The sequence below is a fragment of the Callospermophilus lateralis genome, chromosome 13 (genome assembly GCF_048772815.1).
Source record: "Callospermophilus lateralis isolate mCalLat2 chromosome 13, mCalLat2.hap1, whole genome shotgun sequence".
Lineage (NCBI taxonomy): Eukaryota > Metazoa > Chordata > Mammalia > Rodentia > Sciuridae > Callospermophilus > Callospermophilus lateralis.
Genome location: NC_135317.1, coordinates 44,385,186 through 44,410,002, shown reverse-complemented (window position 1 = coordinate 44,410,002; position 24,817 = coordinate 44,385,186). Strand labels below are relative to the sequence as shown.

The 24,817-nt window shown below is 35.5% G+C and overlaps 1 pseudogene; it reads right to left on the bottom strand.

The window, feature by feature from the left end:
* Window positions 1-22,629: 22,629 nt before the first annotated feature.
* Window positions 22,630-24,340, bottom strand: LOC143379331 (cell division cycle 7-related protein kinase pseudogene; annotated as a pseudogene).
* Window positions 24,341-24,817: the final 477 nt, after the last annotated feature.

The following is a 24,817-nucleotide window of genomic DNA, read 5'->3' as shown; positions in this document are numbered from 1 at the left end:
TTAAAAATTCGGCTAAAGCTTACCTATTTCAGGGAACTTTCTCTGATTTAAAAGCTTTGCTGTATATAATGATATTTACAAGGCGATGCATTTATTTATTTTTTTAAGAGGTAGATTTCTGAAATGTTTGCAAATTTCTTTATGGTTATAGAATTTGAATGCCTGGGAAAAATCTTTACTTCAAAGAACTGTAGTGAACTCTAAAATGGGAATGAATGTCCTTGTAATTTCTCTGTTATGCAGGAATGTTTATATCTATCCATATCTTAAATCTACATGTATATGTATATATAGATAACTCCAATGAAACTTAATTAGCAATATTTGTGTTTGATACCCAATACATGCTTCCTTGTAAATATTTTGGTTGTAATACATGATTAAGGGCCAGGACTCTACTAATTATATATTCCTCAGGAGTAACTAGCATATTACTCAGTCTACAATGGGTACCTAGTTCCACAATTTTTTTGGTTGACAATTGTTTTTTACTTGGATTTTTAATAATGCTCATGGATTTTGTTTTTACTCATTTTAAAAAACACATTTATTGAGGCATAATTGAAATATAATAACTTTCCCTAAAGTATATAATTTACACTTTATTATTATTTTTTTTGATCTTGGAGAACAGACTCAGGGCCTCATGTCTGAAGGCAAGTATTCTACCACTGAGCCCCACGATTTGTAAGTAAATTTTAATATACACATAAACACACTCACACACACACTCCAATACACACACACATGTATATACACACATGGATCACCCCAAAAGTATTCTGTGCCCCTTTGGAGTATTCTTTCTCTCCTTCCTGCTTCCTCCCTATTCTGGGCAATAACTAATCTGCTTTCTGTAACTATATATTGGCTTCCATTTTCTAGAATTTTATATAAATTGGATTCTACAGTATGTGCTATTTTTAGTCTGATTTATTTCACACAGCATTTGGAAATTAAGTTACTATGAATATTCATATATATGTCTTTGCATGAACATATGCTTCCATTTCTCTTGGGTATATACCTAGGAGTAGAATGGCTGGATCATACGATATGCATATTTAACTTTTTAAGAAACTGCCAAAAACTAGTTTAACCATTTTATTTCTCCACTGGCAATATATGAATGTTCCAGTTATTCTGCATCCACAACCGCACTTGGTATAGTCTTTTTGATTTGAGATCTTCTAAATGTAGTGATATCTCATTTTGGTTTTAATTGGCATTTCTTTAATGACCTACAATGTTGTGTAAAGGCTTTAGGGACACTTACATTCAAATCTCTTGCTCATTTTTTGGTAGATTATCTGGTTTTTATTATTGCGTTTTGAGAGTGTTTATGTCTTCTGGACATATACCCTTATAAGGCACATGACTTGCAAATATTTTCTCTTGTTCTGTGCCTCTTTTCATCTTTTAAAATACTATCTACCCAAGAGAAGGAGGACTAAATTTTGATGAGTTCAGTTGACCAATATTTTTACTTTATGGATTATGGTTTTGGTGTAGTGTCTACAAAAGCTTTACATAACCCAAGGTTACATAGATGTTATTCCATGCTTATAGTTTTAGGTTTTACATTAAATAATTTATCCACTTGGAGTTATTTTTATCTGATGGGGGAGTGGACAAAGTTACATGGGCATATGAATGCCATTTTGATAAGACAGTTTGTAAGACTTCTGTCTACAGATTTGTTTTCAAAACTGTTAAAAATCAATTGCCCCTGTATACATGGGTTCATTTCTAGATTCTGCTGTTTCATTGATCTATCCGGTTTTGAACCATTGTCACACTTTCATGATTAGTATAGCTTTACAGGAAGTTCTGAAGTCAGGTAGTGGGAATTCTTCAACTTTGTTCTTCTTTTTCTAAAATTTTCTGGCTATTCTAAATTCTTGTATTTCCATATGAATTTTAGCATCAGCATATTGCTCCCACAAAGGATCCTTCTGGAATTTCAATTGATATTGCATTAAGCCAATACATCAACTTTTTGATCATGGGCATCTTAACCATAGTGAGTCTCTCATCCATAAATGGAATGTATCTGTCTATTTTTAAGAGGTCTTCTTTAATTTATCTCAGCTAATGTGGTTTTCAGAGTATTGGACTCGCACACGTTCTGTCAGATTTATCACTAGAGCATATTCATGATGTTCTTGTAAATGGTATTTTAGAATGTAAGAGTAGATTTCTTATTGACGGCTTGTATTAGGTTAAGAAAAATTCCATTTTATTACTGTCTTGCCAAGACATTTTCTTCTTCTTTTTTTAAAAACATTTTGTTCAATTTTTTTCTACATTGATTAATATGATATGTTTTTCTTTATTTAGTATGATGAATCACATTAATTGACTTTTCAACAAGAAATATTATACTTTATTGAGGAGTCAGATAATTATAATTTGAATAGGAATTAGTTAAATCAATTAGCAAATGTCCAGTTCACAATTCCTACGGGAAGTTAGAAATTAGATTTCCCTCTTCCCTAGCCTTCTCCTTCCTCAAGCACAATCTCAAGGATAGTTTCACTTTCTAGCTCAGAAGGCAGGCACATCTGAAGTGAGAAAGATGGTTGCTGCCTACATAGAAATAAAATAAAAAATCAGACGAGGAGATGGCTGTAGCCAAGCTTTTGAAGTGTACATAACGTATGCACATATTTCTCGGTTGTGCTTGATCTGGTCTTCCTGACCCAGTTGTTAGCACTCCTTCCCTGCTTTGCAACTTCTGGAAGTACCCACCAGTTTCCCTCACATCTCTCAGCTTCTCCAAAGCTACTTTCAAGTGGGGACAGTGGAAGAAATTCGTAGTCTATGTGACTGACTATTGGGTCAGTTTAAGTAAACTTATTAATCTCATGACATGCCATGATGGTTTTACTTTTAATTTTAGAGTTAATTTTTTTTTCTCTTTTAAAAACAACTTCTGACCTCATTCACAGGTTTGAGATATTGTTGGGGAAAAGGACAAAGAATTCTCTGCGCTACTGTCAAGGCTGACATTTTATTTTATTTTTTTAAAGATGGGAACAATACCTTTATTTTGTTTTTATTTTTTTTTAATGTGGTGCTGAGAATCAAACCCAGTGCCTCATATTTGCAAGGCAAGCTCTCTACCACTGAGCCACAATCCCAACCCCAAGGCTGACCTTTTTTATTGATAGAAAATAATTGCCTATCTTTGTGGGGTAAATGTGATGTCTTGGTACATTTTTTCACTGTGTATTGATTACTTAAGGATACTTAAGTTATACATTATCTAAAACATTTATCATTCCTGTGTCATGAGAACCTTTTGAAGTCCTCTCTTCTGGCTATTTAAAATTATATAATCATTCGTTGATTTGTGAATGTTAAACAAATTTTGCATTTGTGCGACACTCTTTTTCTTCATGATAAATTATCCTTCTAAATATAACATTGATTTAATTTGCTACAATTTGTTTAGTATGTTTGCACATAAATTCATGAGAAATATTAGTTTGTAAGTTTATTTCATCATAATATCTTTTTTTTAGAAAAAGGCTCTTTTATTCCAAATCATAGTGGCTCATTAATCTAATCATAAGAATGCTAAGTATTTCCCATTTTTGGCCATTTCTTTCACTCTTAATTTTTGGTAAATCTGCTCTATATTCCCAGCATCATAGAACCTATGGACCTGGGAAAAATTCCAGAAAACAGAGATGATTTAATACTATCTGTTCTTAATTTCATCTAATAAGTTTAAAATTATTTCTCTACTAAACATCATAAACAAAAGTTTCATGCTGCTTAGGAAAGGCATGACATCTCATACAATGGTCTTCTGTTTATTTGGAAGCAAGAACAGTGTTCCACTACAATTTGTTCATCATATAATGTAATTGTTAAAGAAAAAAAAAGGAATAGGTTTAGTCGTTCGTTCATGTGTTTTAATCTGAGGGACTTATGAGGCTGAGGCAGGAGGATTGCAATTCTGAGACCAGCCTCAGCAAATTAGTGAGCCTCAGTAATTAAGCAAAGTCCTTGTAAGACTGGAAAACGCCACACCACACGACACAGATTACCAAAGAGGTTTCCCCTTTATTACAAAAGGCTGTGTGTTTATATAGGTCTAAGAGAGGTAGCAGGGCTGAGGTAGATAACAGGTCGCCCATTTATTGGCAAGCTCTTCCATATGTCAGTTCCGGAGCCCAAGAAGTTAATTCTAATTGGGGCTAAGGCTTCCCACCACCAGGGTTTGAACATTGGCGCCGGCGGGAACGTTTCGCACCAGTGAAAGAAACAAGAGGGGAAAGAGGGTCGTTAGACGCCATGTTGGGGGTTTTTTCTGGGGTGCTGCACCATTATATGTTTTCCCAACAGCCCTAACCAACTTAGTAAGACCCAATCTCAAAAAAAAAAAAAAAAAAAAATAGAAGGGCTGGAGATGTGGCTTAGTGGTTAAGCACCCCAGGCTCAATCCCTAGTAGCAAAAATAAAAACAAACAAACAAAAACCCCCAAAAAACCTCTTTCTTTCTTTTAAGATCCTGAATTTCTTCTAAATTTGCTATGACCCAACCACAGGATTGGGAACATTGTTCCAAGTAATCATCTTGGTTGATGGAAAGAGTTATGTTTTTATTTAAAAAAAAAAAAAGTGGAACTATGTTTTATAAGATTCCAAAAAGTCAGATGGAGCAACATAAGACATTTTTGTTTCTTAGGAGAAAGAAGTTACATGGAAACTTCTCATGTTTTTCCTTCCAGTTCTCTCTGTCTGAATTTGAAGGCAGATTGTACTATAGGGTCCATCACATCTTTTTAACTAAAACCCACTCATACTAACTTGTCTTCCAGCCTTGGCCACATGGACAACAATGTCTTGTATGCCATATGACTCCACAAAAAAAGATCACTAAAGTGTAATACCACAGCCTCTCATCTTAGGGAGGTGTATAGGGTTCCGTCAGTGATCTCAAACTGTGTTGATTGCTTTTATCATTCTTTCAGCTAAAGGTAAGCATGCTTTCACAGGGTCAGCTGCTGCATAATCCGATCCTTCTGTAGAATGAAAAAAAGTTAAAAATAGTAAAAAAATTTTTGAAAAATTCAACAACAGATTTCCTTTTCCAGGAGAAAAATTCCTCTTTTCACCCCCAAAAAATATATATATATGGATTTGCCCATGTAAAAATGTGTATTTGAGCAGAAACTCTGATGGTCTATTCAGATATGAAATCAATCTGGGGATCTTCTCTTTCTGCTTCTTTACCATATCAAGGGTTAACTACAAAAATTGACAAAACTGAAAGTTGGTTCTTTGAAAAAATAAATAAAATCGACAGACCCTTAGCCACGCTAATGAAGAGAAGAAGAGAGAAAACTCAAATTACCAGCATATGGGATGAAAAAGGCAATATCATAACAGACACTTCAGAAATACAGAAGATTATCAGAAATTATTTTGAATCCTTATACTCCAATAAAATAGAAGATAGTGAAGGCATCGATAAATTTCTTAAGTCATCGATAAATTTCTTAATGATCTGCCCAGATTGAGTCAGGAGGATATTGACAACCTAAACAGACCAATATCAATTGAGGAAATAGAAGAAACCATCAAAAGACTACCAACTAAGAAAAGCCCAGGACCGGATGGGTATACAGCAGAGTTTTACAAAACCTTTAAAGATGAACTAATACCAATACTTTTCAAGCTATTTCAGAAAATAGAAAAAGAGGGAGAACTTCCAAATTCATTCTATGAGGCCAACATCACCCTGATTCCTAAACCAGACAAAGAGACTTCAAAGAAAGAAAACTATAGACCAATATCTCTAATGAACCTAGATGCAAAAATCCTCAATAAAATTCTGGCGAATCGGATACAAAAACATATCAAAAAAATTGTGCACCATGATCAGGTAGGATTTATCCCTGGGATGCAAGGCTGGTTCAATATATGGAAATCAATAAATGTTATTCACCACATCAATAGGCTTAAAAATAAGAACTATATGATCATCTCGATAGATGCAGAAAAAGCATTCGACAAAGTACAGCATCCCTTTATGTTCAAAACTCTAGAAAAACTAGGGATAACAGGAACATACCTCAATATTGTAAAAGCAATCTATGCTAAGCCTCAGGCTAGCATCATTCTGAATGGAGAAAAACTGAAGGCATTTCGTCTAAAATCTGGAACAAGACAGGGATGCCCTCTCTCACCACTTCTCTTCAACATAGTTCTCGAATCACTGGCCAGAGCAATTAGACAGATGAAAGAAATTAAAGGCATAAAAATAGGAAAAGAAGAACTCAAATTATCACTATTTGCAGGTGATATGATTCTATACCTAGCAGACCCAAAAGGGTCTACAAAGAAACTATTAGAGCTAATAAATGAATTCAGCAAAGTGGCAGGATATAAAATCAACACTCATAAATCAAAGGCATTCCTGTATATCAGTGACAAATCCTCTGAAATGGAAATGAGGACAACCACTCCATTCACAATATCCTCAAAAAAAAAAATAAAATACTTGGGAATCAACCTAACAAAAGAGGTGAAAGACTTAAACAATGAAAACTACAGAACCCTAAAGAGAGAAATAGAAGAAGATCTTAGAAGATGGAAAAATATACCCTGTTCATGGATAGGTAGAACTAACATCATCAAAATGGCGATATTACCAAAAGTTCTCTATAGGTTTAATGCAATGCCAATCAAAATCCCAATGGCATTTCTTGTAGAAATAGAGAAAGCAATCATGAAATTCATATGGAAAAATAAAAGACCCAGAATAGCAAAAACAATGCTAAGCAGGAAGTGTGAATCAGGCGGTATAGCGATACCAGACTTCAAACTACACTACAGAGCAATAGTAACAAAAACAGCATGGTACTGGTACCAAAACAGGCGGGTGGACCAATGGTACAGAATAGAGGACACAGAAACCAATCCACAAAATTACTACTATCTTATATTTGATAAAGGGGCTAAAAGCATGCAATGGAGGAAGCATAGCATCTTCAACAAATGGTGCTGGGAAAACTGGAAATCCATATGCAACAAAATGAAACTGAACCCCTTTCTCTCACCATGCACAAAAGTTAACTCAAAATGGATCAAGGAGCTTGATATCAAATCAGAGACATGGCGTCTGATAGAAGAAAAAGTTGTCTACGATCTACATACTGTGGGGTCGGGCTCCAAATTCCTCAATAGGACACCTATAGCACAAGAGTTAATAACTAGAATCAACAAATGGGACTTACTCAAACTAAAAAGTTTTTTCTCAGCAAAAGAAACAATAAGAGAGGTAAATAAGGAGCCTACATCCTGGGAACAAATCTTTACTCCTCACACTTCAGACAGAGCCCTAATATCCAGAATATACAAAGAACTAAAAAAATTAGACAATAAGATAACAAATAACCCAATCAACAAATGGGCCAAGGACCTGAACAGACATTTCTCAGAGGAGGACATACAATCAATCAACAAGTACATGAAAAAATGCTCACCATCTCTAGCAGTCAGAGAAATGCAAATCAAAACCACCCTAAGATACCATCTCACTCCAGTAAGATTGGCAGCCATTAGGAAGTCAAACAACAACAAGTGCTGGCAAGGATGTGGGGAAAAGGGTTCACTTGTACATTGCTGGTGGGACTGTAAATTGGTGCGGCCAATTTGGAAAGCAGTATGGAGCTTTCTTGGAAAGCTGGGAATGGAACCACCATTTGACCCAGCTATTCCCCTTCTCGGTCTATTCCCTAAAGACCTAAAAAGAGCATACTACAGGGACACTGCTACATCCATGTTCATAGCAGCACAATTCACAATAGCAAGACTGTGGAACCAACCTAGATGCCCTTCAATAGACGAATGGATAAAAAAAAATGTGGCATTTATACACAATGGAGTATTACTCTGCATTAAAAAATGACAAAATCATAGAATTTGCAGGGAAATGGATGACATTAGAGCAGATTATGCTAAGTGAAGCTAGCCAATCCCTTAAAAACAAATGCCAAATGTCTTCTTTGATATAAGGAGAGTAACTAAGAACAGAGTAGGGACGAAGAGCATGAGAAGAAGATTAACATTAAACAGGGATGAGAGGTGGGAGGGAAAGGGAGAGAGAAGGGAAATTGCATGGAAATGGAAGGAGACCCTCAGGGCTATACAAAATTACATACAAGAGGAAGTGAGGGGAAAGGGAAAAAAATATAAGGGGGAGAAATGAATTACAGTAGAGGGGGTAGAGAGAGAAGAGGGGAGGGGAGGGGGGAGGGGGGGTAGTAGAGGATAGGAAAGGCAGCAGAATACAACAGACACTAGTATGGCAATATGTAAATCAATGGATGTGTAACTGATGTGATTCTGCAATCTCTATACGGGGTAAAAATGGGAGTTCATATCCCACTTGAATCAAAGTGTGAAATATGATATATCAAGAACTATGTAATGTTTTGAACAACCAACAATAAAAATTAATTAAAAAAAGGGTTAACTACAAAATTGGACCTTTGTTTATGTCAAATAAATCTATGCCTCAAGATGAACCAAGATTTACAGATATATGTAACTTTTTAACATCTTTCTTTTCTTTTCTTTTTTAAAAATATTTATTTTTTAGTTGTAGTTAGACACAATACCTTTATTTTATTTATTTATTTTTATGTGGTGCTGAGGATTGAACCCAGGGCCTTGCACTTCCTGGGAGAGTGCTCTACTGCTGAGCCACAACCCCAGCCCCAACATTTTTTTCTTCAAATTACAACAATACTTGTAATTTACTACCGCAGTCTCAAATGTGCTTATTATAATAGAAGCTCAAACTGGAAGAGATTAAAAAACAAACAAACAAAACCCTGAAGTCATCTGTACTTGCCATTTATTTAGTCTTCTTGTTTGGAACAAAAGGCAAAGAATGCACAAATACTATGACCTAAGCATCTGTTTCAAAGTAAACATCAGCCTTCAGCTTGGAAAACAGTTTCTTGATAATTAACCAAATTGCAGCAGAAGACACCTGTTTGTTGCTTTTTTCTTCTTGAACAGGTCAGCAGGATAATTGCACCCTAAGGGCTGCTCTCTGTGTTGAATATGAAAGGTGGAGCAAAAGAAAAAGCAGCCTTTTCCATTCCAAACCTTGGAGGTAATGTGTAGCAAGATATCTACATTTCAACTGGGACAGTGGCTGGATAAAGCAGTCTTTAAGCAGGACTACCTATTCTAGAAGACAACTTAGAGATACCTGCCATGCTCAGCATTTTGTATTGAGATAAATATAAATGCACCTAAATGTCAGGAAAATGTTCTTCCTGTGTGATAAGGAGCCTTTCCATGGTCCAAGTGACATGCTTGGCTTCCTGGGAACCTATCTGGGTCCCAGAGGTCAGATGGCTGGACCACAGAGGTTTGCTTCATTTTACCATCTTCACTTTTCTTACTTGATTTTGGTAAAAGAGCAATGCTGCTTGAAAGAAGGACTTAGGATATACTGTCTCCAAAGTTTTCTACATTAGGTTGAAAAAAATTGGTATTATTTATTTTTAAGATGTCTTCTTGAATGAGGTTTGGTAGTTTGTGTTTTTCAGAGAATTTATCTACTCCATATAAACTGTTGAATTTATGGACATAAAAATGATTATACAATTTCCTTATGATTCTTTTATTTTCTCTGAAGTCTGTATTGATGTCTCCTCTCCTCCTCCTCCTCCTCCTTCTTCTTTTTTAGAGAATAGCTCCAAATCATCTTTTTGCTTATATAAAAAGGGCATATTTTCTTCTCTCATTTTTAATACTAGTAAATTGTGTCTTCTCTCTTTCTGTTCAGTATGGCTAAGTAATCATTCATTTTTACTGTCCCCTCAAAGAACCAGCTTCTGGGTTTATTAATTTTCACTATATGTTGGTTTGTTAGGTCATTGCTTTCTGTCTGATTTCTCTCTATTAATTTTTAATATTGGATTTTTTTGATGGAAATTGAAAGCATTGATTTAAGATCTCCTTTTCTAATATAGGCATTTAGTACTGTTTTTTTTTTCCTGGTTTGCTTGCATTTCACAAAATTTTGTATATTGTTGATTTCATTCAACTCAAAATATATTTTCCCCTTTGATTTTTTTCAAGATCCGTTTCAGTTCTCCCCCTCCCTCACATGTCCCCCGTGCCCCAGGTATCTTTATGTTACTATATGCTAATATCATGTATTTAAAGTGTGAAAACAACTTTGTATGGCTTGAACCCTTATAAATGTACTGACACTTGTTATGCAGCATGGAATATGATCCATCCTGGTAAGTGGTCCATGTGAACTTGAAAAGACATGCATTTTTGTATTGTTGGATGAAGTGTGTCCATTAGGTCAAATTGGTTTCTGGTATTGTTCCAGACTTCTCTACCCTTATTGATACTGTATTTTCTCTGTGAATCATTGAGAGAGGAGTTGTTCTCTTCCTACATTTATGATGATGAAATAGTCTTTATCTCTGGTAATATTCTTTGGTTTAAAGTCTACTTTATTTGATATTAATACAGTCACTGTACCTTTCTTTTGATTTAGTATTAATATGGTCTGTGTTTTCTGTACTTTTATTTCTGTTCCATTTGTGCCTTTGTACCTAAAATGGGTTTCTTTTAGGAAGCATAGAGTTATTTTCTCATCTTAGTCCATTTGAACTGCTTTTAAACAATACCAAAATAGCTTATAAACAAAAAAAAAATTTATTTCTTACACTTCTGGAAGCCGGGAAGTCCAAGCTCAAGATACTGTATTTCATGGTAGAAGTCAAAACATGCACAGTAAAATAATACATCTCAATAGAGCAAGGAAATCAGTTTTACTTTGTGAGAAGAAAAGGAAGGCTTTTGGGAAATGCCATATGTTGGGTTGCAAATGATTTGTGTGTGGGACCATAGAAAGGGAAGCTGGCTCAAGAGAATGACATGTATATGAAAGAAACACAAAACAACATGGTTTAAGACCTACAAAAGTTCAGAGTGGTTATAGTATAAACTTTGAGACAGAGACCTTGGAGGTTAAGAACAAATTTAGCTAGGGACAGACAATGAAGATCTTTGTCATGTAATATATTTCTTTTTTTATTGATTTAAAAAAATAAATGACAGCAGAATGCATTACAATTCTTATTACATATATATAGTACAATTTTTCATATCTCTTGTATATAAAGTGTGTTGACACCAATTTGTGTCTTCATACCTTTGGATAATGGTGTCTATCACATTCCACCATTCTTGCTAACCCCCTACCCCCTCCCTTCCCCTCCCACCCCTCTGCCCTATCTAGAGTTCGTCTATTCCTCCCTTGCTCCCCCTCTCTACCCCACTGTGAGTCAGCCTCCTTATATCAGAGAAAACATTCGGCATGTGTTTTTTTGGGATTGGCTAACTTCACTTAGCATTATCTTCTCCATCGTCATCCATTTACCTGCAAATTCCATGATTTTATTCTCTTTTATTGCTGAGTAAAATTCCACTGTGTATGTATGACACATTTTTTAAAATCCATTCATCTACTGAAGGGCATATAGGTTGGCTCTACAGTTTAGCTATTGTGAATTGTGCTGCTATGGATGTGTCTCATGTAATATATTTCTATTTGACTTCTTAAATCCATGCATATATGGGTATTTATGTATGGAAGAGAGAGAGAGAGAGAGAGAGAGAGAGAGAGAGAGAGAGAGAGAGAGAGAGAGAAGAGGGAAAACTGGGGTGAGGTGAAGTATAGACCAATAGTGTCAGAGAGTTTTTGTTTTTTTTTAATAAAGAATGATGTCAGATACACTGCTAATCTGAGATAAAGCCATCATCAAGGGGTGGGAGAAGGGGGAATGAAATGCAGAAGATGAAGAAATGGGAAAATTCTGTGATGGTTGCTGGAGTTTAGCTTGGTTGACCAGAGGGATTAAGCAGAAAGAAGAACAGATTATAACTGCTAAATGGGAGTTGGGATCTCTAGATGGAGAAATCCAGTAGAGAATTGCATTTCTAGGTCAGTCTGTAGTTTGTGATACATGACTTGGATAGAGAGAGAGATTTATGACCATTACTGTCTACATAGAGCAGTAGGCAAAAGAATAAGAGCTCCAAGGAAATCTTTGGAGTGAGAAGAGAATTGAAGAGAGAATCTCATGCATTTCATTGCACTGTGCAAAGACCAGGTCCAGGCCCAGGAAGCAGATTTGGGATCCTGGCAGGTGGAAGAAGCAGCAAGACACACTTAGGATAGTAAATATGCTTTATTCAGAGGTGACAACAGCCTCCTGCCTCCAACTTAGCTTGAGCCCCCAACCAGTTCCATTTTGCCCCCATCAATTCTACATAGCCCCCTTGTTATATAAAGTCCAAATAAACAAAACACACTGCCAACAGATTACATCAGTAGGTGCATACTCACAAGCAAATGTTTATGACCTTGAGTACATGCACTGAATCCGAGTGTTTCTGACCTTGACTACATAGTAACCACAACAAAGCTGATTCATGGCCTTAGCCGCATACTACAAAACATAACATAAAACAACATGGCCTTCCAGAAGCCTCAGGGAGGGAGCCTAAGTATAGCCATTTTGGGCCTGCCCCAATACATTGATCTTTGAAAGAATGTGTGGGACTAATAAAAGGGAAGATGGGATAAGTTTTAAAAAGAAGCATTTGAAATCATTAATCAAGGAAAGAGAAAGCTTTAGAAGGGAAGAAGTGGTGTATAGAACATTCAAGTATGATTAATTTTGATATGAAATAATGACCTTAAAATAGTTTTTTTTTTTTTTTTTTTTTTTTCCTGAATCAAATCTGAGTGATCATGGCTTGGGAACATCAATTCAAGTTACCCTGAATCACATGTTCCACTGTGGAAGAGATCACATGATTTTTTTTAATTGTCACAGAACAAAAAAGTTGTACATCAATGCATTTACCAAATCATTGGTCAAGACATCATGTAGGCAGTCTACAGCAAGGTGGGGAAGGCTCTTCTACAGGTTTCAGATGTTATCTTACAGCATTCGTAGCTTTAGGATTGGTGGAAGCTAGAGCTCTTCTAAGTCCAGAGATGCATTAGAAAGAAGTCTATTAGTTATAAGAACATTAAGTCACTCAGGTGAGGCAGTGCACACCTGTGATTTCAGCTACTCAGGAGGCTGAGGCAGGAGGATCACAAGTTCAAAGCCAGCTTTAGCAATAAGTGAGATCCTGTGTCAAAATAAAAAATAAATAAACAAAAAGGGGCTGGGGATATGGCTCATTGGTAAAGTGCCCCTGGATTCAAACCCCAGTGTCCAAAACATGAAAACAAAACTAGGTTAAGGCAAATGGCTGTTAAAGGGATTAAGAGAGCCCAAGATAATTTTGATTTTTGGCTCTGGACCTGCACTATTCCATCTCACCATCATCACAGTGTTCTAGTCAGCCAAGGTCAAGCAGTCCATGGTATCTTTAATATAAATGCAATATTTTCAGAGAATTTGAGTTCACAATTGGGAGTAAAAAGGCATCCATTGGATTTTGTTATTTGAGGCTATTAATGACCTTGCTAAGAGTTTAATGGAGTGGTCGGGGTAGAAATTAGATTATAGCAAGTTGAAAAGTAAGTGGGAAGCAAGGAAGTACAGATAGTAAATGAAAGAGACAGACAGAATATTAACTAAAGGAAAACTGAACTTGGCAAGGAAGGGGCTTGTTGAGGTAAGAAATTCCTGAAGAGACAGAATAATGTAATAGGTACATTCTTGTCTAGATTCTAAATTCAGAAACAACTTGATTGGATTATTACTATGCCACTTACTGGTTTTATAACTTTAGGCAAGGTGTAAAACCTTGTAACTATTCAGTTTTCATATTTGTAATATTGGAATAATAACAGTAGTAGTAATGATAATGACAATAATAATAATTAATACTAATAATATTTATCTCATAGGCAGGGATGGATCCTGGTTTTGGAGAACCCTGAAGCTCATATAATTTTGGGGTCTCTTATAGAAAAGGAATAAATATGAATGTAAAAATAGGATATAAATTTAGGAAACAGTGTTTCAAAAGTGTACAATTGAATGCCCTGAACTTTAGTGTTCATTAGTCTCACAATAAATCTGCCTCTGCTCATAAAATTTAATCTTGGAGGATTAAATGCTAAAATGAAGGCTTAATGTCTGGACTATAGAAAAGACTAAGTAAATCTTTCTGTGATTATTATTTAAACCTGTTTCTAGACCTATGCCCTGGACATAGTAAGAGTTAAGAAAGACATAGGAGAGAGGGATTAGGAACCCAGTGCCTCACATGTGTTAGGCACGTGCCCTATCACCGAGTTACAACCCCAGCCAAGAGATTAGCATGGAATGAGACTCAGGTGGAAGTAGATACAGAAACAGGAGGAAAAATAAGTTTCAGAGAGCATAAAGTCTTAACTTGAAGAAAAGGGGTTTGTAGGTGTGAGGGAGTTTTTAGGTGTGAGGGAGTTTTGAATTCTAGAAATTCATGATTGATTACACCATTAGGTTACAGGCAAAATAATCTGTGCAGGGAAACTGGGTTGATACACTGTTTCAAAGATCATCTGTATTAAATTTTTATTGCTGTTGTAACAAATCACCACAAAATTTTGGCTTTAAACAACACAAATTTATTGTCTTATAGTTTTGGAGGTCAGAAGTTCAAAATGGCTCTGGAGAACTGCCTTCCTTCTGGAAGCTCTAGGGTGGACTCTTCACTGTCTGGCTGAGCTTGGAGAAGCTTGCCCACATTCCTCTGCTTCTTGCCACTGCTATAATTTTAGATATGGTTTGTTTAATCATATCCCCAAGAGTCTGTTTTGATGAAGGGCTTGATCCCCAGAGAGGTGCTATTGTGTGTGTGGGTGTGACCTCAGAAGGAATTTTGGGACCCCAGTGTCTCTGATTTCCTGTTTGGTGATATAAGCTTTTACACACACGTATTCCTCCACTGAAATGTGACTATAGCTGGGGTGCAGGTGGGGAACTTCACCTAAACTAGGCCAATGCAGATGCTGTGTTCTTGAACTTCCAAAACAATAAACTAAATAAATCTTTTTGTTTTATAAAGTTAGCTGCCTCAGGTATTTCAATGTGCGAATTCAGAGTTGACTAATACAGCCACATTAGCACCTTTTCTCACTCTGACCCTTCAACTTCCCTCATCTAAGGGCTTTTCTGATCACATTGGATCCATTTGCATAACTCCAGGAAAATCTCCTCATTTTAAGGCCCTTAATTACATCCGCAAGGTCCCTTTTGCCATATAAGGTATTCACAGAATCCAGGAATTAGGACATACACAACTTTGAGTGGGGTGGGGTTGGGGGGAGAGGGCAGCTATTATTCAACCTAGCAAAGCATCTATTAAAAGCAATAATCAATACTGATCAATTATCAACTCATTAAAAACATAACACAACATAATTGCTTGTAAACTTTTTGTTTTCTGTTTTTCTTTTTAAAAAATTCTCCTCCAAAGGTAAATGAATATATTGGAGAGCAATTCTATTACAGTTATTTTCCTGTTAATTTATAAAACCTTGCAAATGTAACAGATAATCTCATTAAATTCTTAGGATAGAAATTTTCAGAAGAAACATGAACCACAAGTATCTAATTCCAGAACATATTGAAGTAATACTAAGGTTACTCAAAGAAGGGAATTGTTTCAGATAACACTAGAAAATAGTTAAATTTCAAGTAATTAAAAGAAATAATCACCTCTATGAATTAATTATATAAGTTAATAGGTAAGAAAGCAGATCTGTGGGTAGTTATATAGAAAGTTGGAATTTATTCTTGATTCTTTCTCTCTTTCTCCTCACGCATCCACATAGCCACCAAGTTCCTCGAATTCCATCTGTGAAATATTTTCCATCCCCTTGATTCTTTTGTCCCTATTGCCCGGTTTACTGTAAGTGCATTCTGACAGGTTTTCTTGCCTCCATTTTGTACCATTGGAATTCTTCCTCCATAATTGCCTGATGTGAACTTTCAAAAATCTGATTCAAATATAAGTCTATACTCTGACTTAAAAAACATTTTAATGACTTCACTCCACCTAGAGATAAAGTTTATGCTTCCTTACCAAGGCTCACAGGACCCTTCACAGAAAGACCCTTGAACTTTCTCCAGATGAATCTCTTGCCACTCAATCCCTCCTGGCACGCTACACTCTGGCCACACTGACCTTGCACACGACAACATGATAGTCCTTCTGTCTGCAGTATTCTTGTTTTGATTTCTTTTAATTGCTTATCTCTATTCCAAATAGACTGTAAACTCTAAAAGTGGAGTTGACTATGTTTTCTCTGGCCACTGTGTGGGCCATTTGTGCCCAACACAATTCCTGTTGCTTAGTAACCCTAAATATATATTTGTTAGAGATAATGTAAAAACTGACATTTATAAAATTACAAAAAGCTTGAAAATATTACCTACTGTTCAATGAATTTCAGAATCATGTGTTTTCATAAATTGTGTATTGTAAGTGTAATGTATTTTTGGAGATGATTTTTTTCTCTCTTTTGTTATATAGGTAATATAGAAAGAGTTATTTATAAAGGATTTAAAGATACATGAATACAAATGCTCACATATATTGATGTGTATCTTTTGACTTTCTTCCTCTACACTAACATGCATGAAATACATGGATATTTTTAAAATGAATGGATATACATAATAATAAAGCTTTCAATGAACAATGTCTTAGTGATTGCTCTATGGTCACACACAAAGTTATATCTTATTCTTTTTAAATTTTTTTTTTTTGTTGTAGGTAGACAGAATACTTTTATTTTATTTATTTTTAGGTGGTGATGCTGAAGAGCAACCCCAGTGCTTCACATGTGCTAGGTAAGTGCTCTTCCACTGAGCTACAGACCAGCCCATATCATATTCTTAATATTTTAGTATACTACATAGTATTTTTTAATCCAACAATTTCTTAAGCTACTCTCTTTATTAACAGATATTTTGTATTATTTTTACATGTTCATTATTATAAATAGTATTGTGTAATAAACATTATTATGTATTAAACATCTTTGTTCAAATATCTCTGTCCATGTTTGGAAATTTTTATAGGTTATATTGATGCAAAACTATCAGGTTAAGGAATTTGTGAAATCTTAACTTTGGAAGATAATGCTAAATTGCTTTCTAAAAGGGCTTTTGTAATCAGTTCTCTCACAAAGTATGCATGAGTGTTCTTTTCTCTAACTTCTTGTCAACAGTGGGTATTATCAATATGTAAAATTTTTGCCAGTTTGATAGGTATGCAGTGATATATCACTCCTGCTTTGGTTTGTGTTTTTATCAGTTCTAGAGACATTGAGCATTTTTTCTTATATTTTTACCTAATTGAATTTCTTGGAATTGTTGATTGCTCTTTTTGCTAATGAATTTTTTTGGTGGGGGAAGTACTGGGGATTGAACTCAGGGACACTAAACTACTTAACCACAACCCCAGCCCTACCTTTTTTTTTTTTTTTTTTTTTTTTTTTTTTTGAGTTTATTTAGAGACAGGGCCTCACTGAATTGCTTAGTGCCTCATTGTTGCTGAGGCTGGCTTTGAACTCAAGAACCTCCTAAGCCTCTGGTATCACAGGTGTGTACCATCCACCTGGCTTGCTACTGAGTTATTTTTAAGAAGCTCTTCTTTTTAAGAAGTTCTTTGTCAGTTTACATATGTTGCAAATATGTCTTAATATCTTTATGATATTGCACAATTAAAAGAATTTTCAAATGTCCTGTAATTTAATCTTTTCATCTTTTCTGTGATGGTTTTTGAGCTTTGGGTATTATTTAGAAAAGCCATCCTTGTTCCAAAACTATAAAAATATTACATTACTTTTACTTCATAGTTATTTAGCATTTGATATTTAATCCACTTGAAGCTTTTTATGTTTTGTGAGGGAGGATACAACTTATTTCCCAAATTGTAGTCATATGTCCCTAAACCATTTATTGAATTATATATTCTTTTACTACTAATTTCAATTGCCATATTTTTTATTAAAAATCAACATATGTCCATGGGTCTTTTTCTGGGCTTTATATTTCCTTTGTTGTTGTTGTTAGCATCTTTTTCCAAATTTTCCTAAATTACTATGTATTTTGCATGCTTTGGTATGTAATAAATCTCCCTGTCACCATTCTTTCCCTCTTTCCAGTATATTTTAGAATTACTCTGTTTTAGTCAGCTGTTTCTTTGCTGTGACTAAAAGGATCCAACCAGAACAAGTGTAAAGGAGAAGAAGTTTTTTTGGAGTTTACAGTTTCAGAAGTCTCAGTCCAAAGACAGCCAGCTCCATTCCTTGTGGCTCAAGGTGAGGCTGAACATCATGGTGGAAGCGTATGGGGGAGGGAAGTAGCTCACATGGTGGTCAGAAAGCAGAGAGTGAGACTCCAGAATCAAAATATATACCCTAAATCCATGCCCCCAGTGAACCACTTCCTCCAACCACACCCCGCCTGCCTCCAGTTACCACTCAGTTAATCCCATCAGAGGTCAATTCACTTATTAGTTTAAGGTGATAGCCCAATCATCTCTCCTCCAAACCTTTTTCAATATTTTTTACTAAAATTCAACATATGTCTATGGGTCTTTTTCTGGGCTTTACATTTCATAGATATAAAGTTTCATAAATGAGATTTTGGAGGACACCTCCCATCCAAACCATAACATAGTCTTTCAAGTTTAATTAAAAAATGGTGTTGGAATTGTTTTTTATTATTGGTATTTGACTAATTTAAAATGCTAATTTCAAAAGCATAGACCTCTAAGCAGTCCTGACTTAAACTTTCACCCTCAGTTTTATGTTTATCAGGTAGGAATTAACAGTAACACTTAGTTCTTAGGTTATCATGAAGAATAATATGATGGAATCCAGGCAGAGCTCTAGAACTAGAACCTGCCACATAAAAACTCTCAATAAGTGTTAATTATTTAGTTACCTTCATTACTAGGAACATTGCATGTCTCATTATTTAGTTCTTTCTCCCTTCTTTTAGTATTGTTCTTTAAGGAGTTATAGTTTTTGTTCAGATGTGCACATTTTAATGTTTTATTTCTATATAGTTACAGTATAATTACTATTATGAATGAAATTTTTCTTCTATGCAGCATTTTTTTCTTGTTTATTTTTAAATTGAGATATATTTGAAATGTAATAAAATGCACAGAACTTAAATATGTGGTTAACAAAGTTTTAACAAATGAATATATCCATGTATCATAAAAATTAAGATATAGAACATTTCCATTATCCATGAAAGTAAACCTGTGCTTCTTTTTGATTGGTATCCCCCTTCCCACAGAGACAAATCCTCTTTTGATTTCTACGTTGTATCAGTTATCTATTGTTGCATAAAAGATTATATAAAATTTTGTGACTTAAAAAGAGCAATAAATATTACCACCTAAAAGTATTTTTGGGTCAGGAATTTGGGAGTTCATTAGCTGGATGATTTCTTTTAAGGTCTCTGGTGAAGTTGCAAGCAGATGTTGAATGCAGTCACATGCAGTCACCTCGACTGAGCTGAGGATCTTCTATGTTGTCAAGTTCCTCCCCTAATGGGCCTTAAACAAGGCTGCTGAGATGGCTTCATGACATATCCCAGAGCAAGCAATCCAAATAAGGCTTAGGAAGAAACTGCAATGAATTCTATGACGTAACCTTGGAAGTCACTCACTGTTGCTTCTACAATATTGTGTTGACTATGCGGGCCAGTCATGATTCAATGTGGGAGGGAAATCCATGAGGTTATGAAAATCTGCAGACAAGAATCATTGAAGATATCTTGGAAGCTGACTAATATAAATTTAACATAGACTAATATTTAACTATGATAATTTTACTTTTTTGAAATTTGTTTAAATGTATTCATACTGAACACACTCTTATGTTTGGCTTCTTTTGCTTCACATAATATCTGCGACATAACATAGTATCACTCATGTCCTGTGTATAGCAGTAATTTGATGTTTGTGTTGCTGAGACATAGTCTATTAAGAGTAACCGTAACCACAGTTTGGTTTTCCATAGTCCTGTTGATGGGTGTTTGTATGCTATTATGATTAAAGACTTGTTTGAACACTTTATGTTAAAGGCTTTTCATGTAAATATGTTTCATTATCTAGGAACAGAATTGCTGGATCAAAGGGTAGGTGTATGTTAAATTTCATAAGACACTAACAAAATAATTTCTAACATGGTTGCAATATTTCACACACTCAAGAGCAATATGTGAAAATTCCACTTGTTCTACTTCAATGATCCTTGTCTGCTAATTTATCCCTGAAGAATTCGGATCAATTCACTACTACAGTTTTGTCTTCCTGAGAATGTCATTAGTAATGAAATTCTACAGAATATAAGTTGTTGTTGGTTTTTTTTTTTTTTTTTTTTTTTTGGTACCAGGGATTGAACTCAGGGACCTGAGCCACATTCCCAGCCCTATTTTGTATTTTTTAAAGTCTAGAGACAGGGTTTCACTGAGTTGCTTAGTGCCTCGCTTTTGCTAAAGCTGGCTTTGAACTCTTGGTCCGTGTGCCAACCCACCCTTCCAAGCCCCCCAGAACATAAGCTTTTGAGACTCCTTCATCCTGCATATTGCCTTTGAATTCAGCTAAAATTTTCTGTGTACCAAAAATTCATTCCTTCTTATGTTGAACAGTATTCCATTACCATGATTACCACAGTTCATTCATCTGTTGAGATATAAGACAATTTTTTTAATTTGAAAAATTTTTATCAATTTTTTGGTTTATCAATTTTTTCTTTTTAATTATTACATTTCTTTATTATTATTTTTTTTATGTTGTCAAATTCTTTTAATAGTAATTTGTGTCTTGTCTAAGAAAACTTTGTCTATACCAAGGTCATCAAGGCTATGAATCTATTCTCTGATGTTTTCTTTATGTCTTTTTTTTTTTTTTTTTTGCTTTCAGATAGTTTTTTTTTTCTAGCCTTGGATGCTTTCCACAGACACATAGGGTGATCACTACTCAGTTGAAGATGGGAGTCCCCTGAAGGTCTATGGAGCTCACTCTTCTCTTCTCTGGTATTCTCTCCTCTGAACTCAGTTTCTTGACCATCCTGGATATCTCCTTTCCTCATCACAGAAAAACCACTGAAATCTGCCTCTTTGCATCATGACTTGGAAATACCTGTTTTGAAGCAGTATGCTTTTGCCTGATAACCAGTATTTTGAAATTCATCCTTTCATATATTTTTGTCTGATTTTATTTTATTTGTTCCAAACAGGAAGATAAACCTAATCACTGTAACTCCATCTTGTGTGTGTGTGCACGTGTGCGTGTGTATGTATGTATGTGTGTGTGTGTGTGTGTGTGTGTGTGTGTGTGTGTGTATGTTTATTTATTTTGGTACTGTGGATTGAAACCAGGGGCACTTTACCATTGAGCTACAGCCCCAGCTGTTTTTACTTATTTACTTTTTGAGACAGAATTTTGCTAAGTTGTTTAGGGCCTCATTTTCTTGTTGAGGCTGGCCTCCAACTTGTATCCTCCCACCTCAACCTCTCATGTCACCGGGATTACAGGTGTGAGCCATCACACCTGGCTACCTCTTACTCCATCTTGGCTGGAAGCAGAAGATTTCAAAGGGTAACATCAGAGATACACATTCACAGTAAAGGTCTATGATCCAATTCAAGTGAAATTTATGGAATTTCATGAAACAGGAGTCATGGATAATTTTTTTCTCCACAATGGTATCAGCGTTTTTATCTTTTATTTTTTTGGAAGAATTTTCCTTCCCCATTGAAGTACACTAGCAATGTTGAAAACTCTCTTTACTGTTTACGTGTTAATGTATTTTTGAACAGTCTATTTTGTTCATTTTTTGTCTATCGTGCAATATTATATGATCTTAACTATTGTAACTTTATGATAAGTCTGAAACCCTTTGAGGTATGTTCTCGAAATACCTCATTTTCCAAGATTGCTTTGGCTATTCTAGATCTTCAAATCTTTGTATCTGCATATAAATCTCAAAATTCTAAGAAATCAAGAAGCTAAGACTTTTGATTCATTTAGTTCCTATCATATCCATTGATTAAGCCTTGCACTTTGGATGCATGTACTAGACTAAAATTGTTCCTTTTCTACATATGGCAGTGGAAAGTAATTAAGAAAACTAAAGATCTGATTCTCTTTGTGTGAATTTAACTCAAAGATCACATTGTTAATCCAAGGAACCCTCTCACACATTTTAAGTAATCTTAATCTATAGTTTATAATCTGGCACCAGAGCAAATAAGAGTTTTAAAATAAATCACTCCTGGATGCTAACACACAATAAGAGGGAGCAGGGAAGAATAACAGTTAATCGGATTAGACAATGGGGGAACAAACAGAAGGGGTGGATGGGAATAGGAAAAAGAATAGAATGAATCACATGTAACTTTCCTATATTCATATATGAATACACAACCAGTTTAACTCCACATCATGTACAACCACTAGAATGGGAAGTTATATTCCATGTATGTATAATATGTTGAAATACACTCTACTATCATGTATATTTAAAAATAACAAATAAAAACATTAAAAAATAAATGATTTCCTCTGCCCTGGTCACTAAACAAGAATTTATTATGGTAATTACCAACAACTCATTTTCACTCCATCTCACAATACACAATATTAACAAACATTAAATAAAGAACCATTATCACAAACTTACAGCTTTAAAAACTAGATGCATCCAAGCATCTTCTGCTGTTGTTTTTGAAATTAGATTTAAATCTAGAAGTTTATCCAGCAGGTCATAAACTTTATGGGGTACCTCATCTCTGCCTTCTAAATTGGTCAGATACTCATTAAAATGATGCCCACAGCCATTGCTGACCACTTTCTATATTGAATTACCTGAGTGCTGTGCCCGAAATGCTTGTGTGATGTAAGAAGTTTTCTAGTCTGTCTTCTCTGAAAAAGTCGGGTCATAAGTACGCCTTGTATGTCACTTGTTTATTTGGGATTTGTTAGAATCCAGACCCCTGAGTCTCTCACAGAGTTTTCTCAAGACTTCTTTGCTACGCAACATCAATACGCCAAAAGTTTTAGCAGCCTAAATAGTTTCCCTGGACCTCTGAATTGTCAAAATTTGAGCCAACGCACTTAAAAGGATTATTTGCTTTATAAAATGGAAAACATCCATTAAGCAGAGAATTCTTTCTCTGACACCTGCAGACCACAGGTTGATTGCTGTAGTTTGGTTGGGACCCTTCATCAAGACGTCTGGTGCTCTGAACCCTTAGAGTACCTGCTCTTGGGGCAACATGCTGATACCTCAAAATGCAAACATTGAAAACTTTATCTGTTGCATAGCAGTCACAATGGAGGCCAGCCAGGTAAGAACTGACCATTTTCTTTGTCATACTAATATTCATAATTTTTGTAGAAATGGCCTTCTTTTTGTTACTGATTTTCTTGATCTTACACACACAGTCTTCGACTGCTTTGACCAGTTTCACTGTAAGGGCTGTCATGTGAAATGGAGCTGTGTATCTTGAAATTTCTTTCTTCAGAAACAGGTGCTGGGCAGGAAGGCCTACAGAATGCTCCTTTGCTTATTAATTTGAATTTGAGGAGGGTCTTTTAACAGAAATTTTTGTGGTCGAGTGTTGATCCAGCTCCTTAGGCGCTGGGCCACTCAACGAAATCTTGTTTCCAGGGTTTACATGAGATTTGTTTTGTGAACAACTTTCCTGCTGATCTTCAGAGTGGACAAATTGAGTTCTTTGGTCCAAACCAAGGTGTCTACAGAGGTGTCTTTCTCAGGCACCTATTATATAAAAAAAAAAATCACTGGGCTTAGAACCACAATGAACAATAATAAACCAATGAATTTGTGTCAAAGCTCTGAACATATTTAACATATATTCTCACATTCCAGAAAAGAAAGAGAATTCAAAATGTCTGAAAAGGACTCATGCACCAGATAGATATAGCAAGAACCACATTTTTCTTAAAGCAATATTTAACTCTGATGACATTTTCTTGCCTCCCAGCCATCAGCTGCAATTTTTAAAGGATGACTTGTGGAAATTAAGTGTCTGAGAGCAATTTTCTCTTCAGGTCTTACTTGCAACTTTGTGGCCAAATAAACAGAGCTTTAAGTGTCTTCTCCAATTTTGTCTTTAATTTTAAACACATTGCCAAGCTTCGTAGAGCTTCTCAACATTTTTTTCTTTTTTAAGTATTGGAAGTTTTAAATTTGGCTCATACTTTTTTGAAGAGTCATCAGCCTGAAATCAGCCATGCAGGGCAAGGAAAAAGCCATTGGCTCCTCCATCTGAATTCTCAAAGATGACTTCCTAACAAAATAACTGGAATGCAAAACATCAACTAAGAGGTCATGGACACAGGGAGAACAAAGCTGCATATGTTCCAATCCTCAAAGCAAGGGAAACTGTGGTCAAATTTAAGGAATTCCATTTGTTTTACTTTCACCTTCCAGAAATACCAGCAGAGGACGGAAGGGATAATTTCTCAGTCACCAGAGCCTCAGCAACAGCTGGTGGAAAGGGGTAGGGGTTGAGGACAGACTAGGAGCAGGCCTGCGCACAAGCCTGCTGCCCAAAGTGAGGAGTGGGCAGGAAGAGGAGGGAGGTTTGATCTGGGGAAGGAAAAGGAAGCATCAGGAGGCTTGTCCAAGGCCTTGTGAAAACAGGTGAACTGATAGGGCACTGGCCCACCAGGGCCCTTTCCCTGCTAAGGAAGAGAAGGAGAAGGACCTTCCTCTATTAGACCCAAGACTGAACCTAGAGTG